We start from the raw sequence: 6,000 nt of genomic DNA on the forward strand, positions 1-6,000 counted from the left end.
TTCACCACCCTTTTCCATTTCCTGTTAATAACACACAGTCCCACACACACACAGGCCGAGCTGTTGGCACACACACATGAGAGCTGGCACAGGATTCCATGGAGCACACAGTAAACGCTATTTTATAATCAAATAATTTCTCAATCCTGAAACTAATACCTCTCCACTGAACCCAGGCTATCGACTACGGTGGCCTGTGTGTGTGGTTTGTGTTTGCTTGGGCACGAATCCTACTCTGAAAAATCAAATGTATATGTACACATGGACTGAATATTCACACAGAACTTCAGACTGGGTTCATTCATGCTGGTCATTCTGGGTTCTGCCTAGTTTGGAGGAAATTCCAGCTCTCACTGTAAGCCTATAGCGCCCCCAGTGGGGCTGACTGTAAATGTGCATCAAACAACAATCGAGAGAGAACAGAGAGAAATAAAAAAGGAAAACTGGGAACAGAGCAGTATATTTCAAATAGGGAAAACATGAAAAACTGAAGAAAAGCCCAGTTTCACAAAGACAGTCAGTTGGATAGAACTAACAATACAACTTAAAATAATTGTTGATTTTTATCCATTACACAAATCTTAAATATCCCAGGTATGAATAATTTCAGTTATTTTCTTGACCATTGCGAGTATGTTACTGCATTAAAAAAATTACAAATTCAATAGTTATTAGGACTTAAAAGGAACCCTGCATGATCAGACAAGTTCATCTTGTTGGATAGATATTTGTATGTCTCATATACTTACTGAACTAAAAAACTCACAAGATATCTGCATTTTGAGTCATTTGAGTTTATAAATTAACCAGGAGATCGCCATGACGTCACGGTTGATCCTCACCGTTCCTACGCAGTAACCTGTTTCAGACGTAGCCAGTGTTAGGGCCGTATCTCAGAAACGCAGCACATCTCAAGCACAGAGGATTCTAAAATTTGAGGTCTCTTGTATTTTATATTTGCACCACGAGCGGTTATCAGTCCATCTAGACAGGAAAATGATCATTTACAGAGCCATATTTACCTTGTTGTAGCAAATATTTACGTCCACATGGGTAGAAAGTGTTTGAAATCTGTTTCTTGATGAACCAGATAAAGGCCAAGAGCTAAAATGTGTCTGTTTAATAAAGTTGTTTCCCTAACTTCTACACTTTATCAAGCTTTATGTTTCCACACAGTTCAGGATTGCGCCTTTCAAAGTAAAAGTCCACTTTAGCATTTCTTTGGAGAAGCTCTGTTCGTTTGTACATAATACTTTTATTTTGAAAAGCTCCCGGCACACTTCCACTATATACTGAAACCAGTCACTTGTAGTGAGCTTTATTGATGTAAAACTTAGAATGACAGAGCTTTGACAGCAGGGAGACAAAACCAACACGCAGCAAGCTCATGGCAGCAACAGCTGCAAGTACCAAAACCGTCTGAAAAACAGTTACTGCTTAGCACAGAGAAGCGCCGTTGAACCATGACGTCACACTAACGTGACACGGATCAAAACTTGGCGGTCTCCTGGTGAGTTTATGAGCTGAAATGAACTTAAAATGCAGATATGTGGGATATTTAGTGAGTTTTTTAGTTTAATATACATTTGAGACATACAAATATCTATCCAACAACACGAACTTGTCTGATCATGCTGGGTTCCTTTTAAGATTGGTAAAATTTAACAAGAAGAGTGAGCCCTGTTCCATAAATTTTCACATTTCAGGCCTGCTGTAGACTGGAGATGTCCTGGCCTCTTAACATGGGAAGATTCAATACTAATGCTTGCTCACCAGTCTATATCAGAAAGAGGGGTGCACCAATCGATCGGCCAAAGTTGGTATCGGTGCCGATTTCCTTAATTTTAGGAGATCAGCGATCAGCCAATCCTTGTAAATGAGATCGGTGGATAAGATCAGTTTCATATGCCTCTACCTACTAAAATGTGAAAAATGAAAGACTAAAGGAACTGATATTACTTAGTAGTTTGGACAGCAATGCTTTAAACTTTTCATTTATGTTTGAGAGAACTACCTCATGTGCAGTTAAAACAACAGTTTTGTATTTTTTCACGGGTATTGTTCAATGTTATTCAATAAAATAAAATTGGAACATTGAAGGTGGATGCTGTCAGTTATGAAAAAATCGGTATCGGCCAAAATCGGAATCGGCAGGTCAGGCTTTTTAAAGATTGGTGATCGGCCAGAAAATTGCAATCGGTACACCCCAAACAGAAGGGTTTTTTCACCATTTGACTCACCTGTTATGGTCATTAATTGCTAGACTAAGTAAACTATTTTGTAATTTGAGGTACAATAAAGCCAAGGTCAGACTACACAATATTTTTTTTTCCTGTGTACGTACCTGCTCCACTACTGGCCTCCTATCCTTAGGGCCTGCTTTATTCCACACCTGAGCTAAGCCCCAAGCCTCCTATCTGGACATTTTTTACAATCGTGGCATGCCTAAGAGCTGCCTCTGCCTCCTCTATTGCTTGTCTTGGGTTCCATTTCCTCCCTCTAGTTGGATTTGGCACCACATTGCTAACTACTCTATCTTTGCTCTCTGATAATAGCAACTCGGTTATAACCTTTGTGCACTTGAACTCTTCTGTTAAGCTAGTAATTGGGAGCTGGAGTGTACCTTTACCATACAGTGCCACACTACGTACTCAGGCACTGAAGAACTCCCAAACTATTATACAAATTGATTACTCTTTCCAGCTTCTCTTCCTTCCATATTGGTATCTCATAAACAGACATGGGTCACATCAGTCTAGGAAATAACCCAGACTGTAAAACTTCAACCTCCCTGGGAGCCTTGATTTATCAGTCCTTCCTAACCCCTCTAATACATCTTTTCTAACTGCTCCACCTGTTAACTATCATGAAGGTCCTCATTGTACCACCTTCCTAAGCTCTTTACTCCCTAATTAACGGTATTTCTTCCTCATCTACAAGAAACCTCCTCTCTACTATCTTCCCCCTGGATGCTGAGATGCTCCTGGACTTACTAGGCTCCTTATGCTCGCCCACTTGAGATTCTTGTTTAGTCCCTCCAGTATCCTTTTCATACAAGGCACTGTCGTGGTCACCAGCGTCGTGTCATCCATGTATGCCCTGATTGGTGGGAAGCACATCTCATCCTGTCCTCTCTCCCCACCTACCACCCACTTGGAAGCTCTAATAATGATTTGCATCACATTTGTGAAGGCTGGAGGGGAAATAGTGCACCCTGCCATAATACCTACCTCTAGCCTTTGTCAGCCTGTTGGGAAATTTTCAGTACTACTACACATCCTAATACCTCTGAAATATGTTTTCACCAAATTTACCACTATCTCATGCACTCGCAACCAGCTGATAAGTTGGACTTTGGTTGGACAAGAGCATATTGGCAAACCAACCAGCTAACCAAATGGAAGGTGTCAGCCCTAAAACAAACATACTGTATTTACTGTACCATACTCTATTTGTTTTCCTGCTAAAAAGTTATGATTAAACGCTAGCTTAATGCTGTGTTGCTTTTCTCGCCAACATTTCTCTTTTTTCATTTTTTCGTAGTCGTCCCTCTACAACAAATCATAAATAAAGGGATCCTGTCAAAGCTTGACAAACTTTTCCCTTTTCTCATAGACACATCTCACAGCACCAACATCATTGTTCCTCTTTCACATTACCATTTGTTTTGTTTACATTAGTAAACTTATAGGTCGGTGTCCCTGACATCACAGAACAAAATGTACAAGAAGTGCAAAAATCAAACATGCTAGACTTCCTGTTGAGGGTTGTGAGGTGTCTCAGGTCAGGCTATAATTTTGCTGACCAAAGAGCTTAAAAGAGTCAAACTACACTCAGATGCTCAATTTGGACTGTGCCATTTATTTTTGAGTGAAGTAACCAGTAGAACTTACTCCTCAAGAAAGATGGCATTCTTGGTAAGCTGGGGAATGTTTATAAGTTTTTAAGATAAACTAATAAATCTTTGCACAAGATATGTCTTTTTTATTAATAAAGCTTTGCGTTTATGTTGATTAGATTAAAATAGAATTTCAATGCCATAAAAGTAGGTACAAACAACAGCAACATACTTGTTGACCACTTCCATTTAAAATACTCAGTCTCACTGAGGAATCATCAATTTATTTTGTATAAAACAAAACTGAAACAAAGGTAGATTAAAAGTGCTTCACAATATAAAAAATGCCTTTTTTGGGCCAGTGATGAAGGTACAATGACTAGTGTAGCCAAAATGCCATGACCTGCATTAGCTCTGCTTTTAGAGCTTTGTCTTTAGGCTTAGCCTGTTGCCAATAGATCCCTTCAACGCTTGAAATAAGTCTAGCTTTATTTTTGTTAAACTGTCCAACCTTCATTTGACTAACATTCAGCTGATAGCATAGATTCTTGTTCTGCTTCTTTCATTGTTGTTGGGGAGTGCACCTTCCCTGGAGCACACCTAAGTGCTGCTTGCTCCAAAATAAAACTTAAGATCAGAAGATGAGATGTTAAAACTTTGGTATTGTCATGGCTTTATTTTTGTTGTCTTTGTTCTGTTCACTTTGAATGAAATATTCTCCTCTTTCTCAACCTGCCTTCAACTTTTCCTGCTGTTTGATGACGCTGTTTGTTTGCATGTGTGTGTATCGGCTTTAACAAACAGGATATATACATACAATCACACACATGTTAAGCCTCCTTCAGATAGCACCCGGCTCTTTAATCATCACACATTCACATCCCTGCCTCTTATCTGCAAGATGCATAACTCCAAACATGCAGTCAGTCAAAAGGAAGACACCCACATAGTTTAAACGTTATTCTGTCCCTTCATCTCTGTAAGTTTTCACCCAACTGAAAAAAGTAAGAGTTCATACTGTCAGGGTTTACTCCTGCTGTCACACAGACCTGAGGGATGAAGACCTTTTTCAGGGACGCTGGGTTTGTTGACAGTGCTGGGTGGTGTAACCAGGTGAGGTCTGAGATACTGGGATGTTTTGATGTTTCCTTAATGTGCTGATGATAAGATAGGCACTGTGTTTGAGTCTGATGTTGTAATCACACCCTGCTGCAGATGTCTAAACACGTTGATGTGCAGCCACAGGAGGAATGCCTTAATTTCTGCCATCCTAACTACAGCTTTGGAGCACACAAAAACACTGTCGAAGAAATCAAATAAAAAACAAAAAGAGAGCTGTTATCCTGCATCTGTTTTACTGTGATAGTACTGGATATTTATGAGGTTTAAACTTTGATGTATATTTTAAGGTCATTATTCTTATCATTAACGTCAGACCACAACGCCTGTGGTGAGCACTTTTTCTTCAGGAAATGAAGAAATTTAAGCCACAAAGATAACTGTAAACATAAGAATCTTTTAAGCTACAAATGAAAAGTGAATCCATTGTGGAAGTGCAAATAAAGGTACACAAGTATATGCCTGAGGCTGGCTGCAGAAGCCAAGCATGCCCTTTTTAAATCCATTCCAGTTAGCCCATTTTTAATGCAGAAACAATCATGTTTAGATTTTGCATCAATTATGAATTTGCAGTCGATACCTAATTCCTTATATGGTAATATTTGGGTGATTTTTGTTTTATAATTAATCTTGTAACTAATCTTAAACTAATTTTTCTAGATTATGGTAGAAAAATTGTGCACACATTTGCACAGGGAACTGGCTTATCTTCACTGACAGGTCTCCATATTGTGGCTGTTTGCCAGGAGGCCTAAGACCTGCATTATTCCAACTGTTCCTAGCTTGATTGAAAGCTTCATTACACCTCCTAAAAACCTGCTGGATGATGCCAATTAGATGTGTCCATGTTGTATGAAGCTTTTGAGTGTCACTCAGTATTTTAGATTGTGTGCCAGCCTACTTAACCTTGCAAAGTAGATGGATTGGCAAGATTCCATGTCGATATCAGGTTGATCTACAGTGCTTAACAAATTTATTAGACCACCTGTCATATTTGTTTCAAAGACCATCCAGCATCATGAAGTGCTTTATTGCAGACTCTT

Source organism: Cheilinus undulatus, linkage group 3 (assembly GCF_018320785.1).
Source record: "Cheilinus undulatus linkage group 3, ASM1832078v1, whole genome shotgun sequence".
NCBI classification, from domain to species: Eukaryota; Metazoa; Chordata; class Actinopteri; order Labriformes; family Labridae; genus Cheilinus; species Cheilinus undulatus.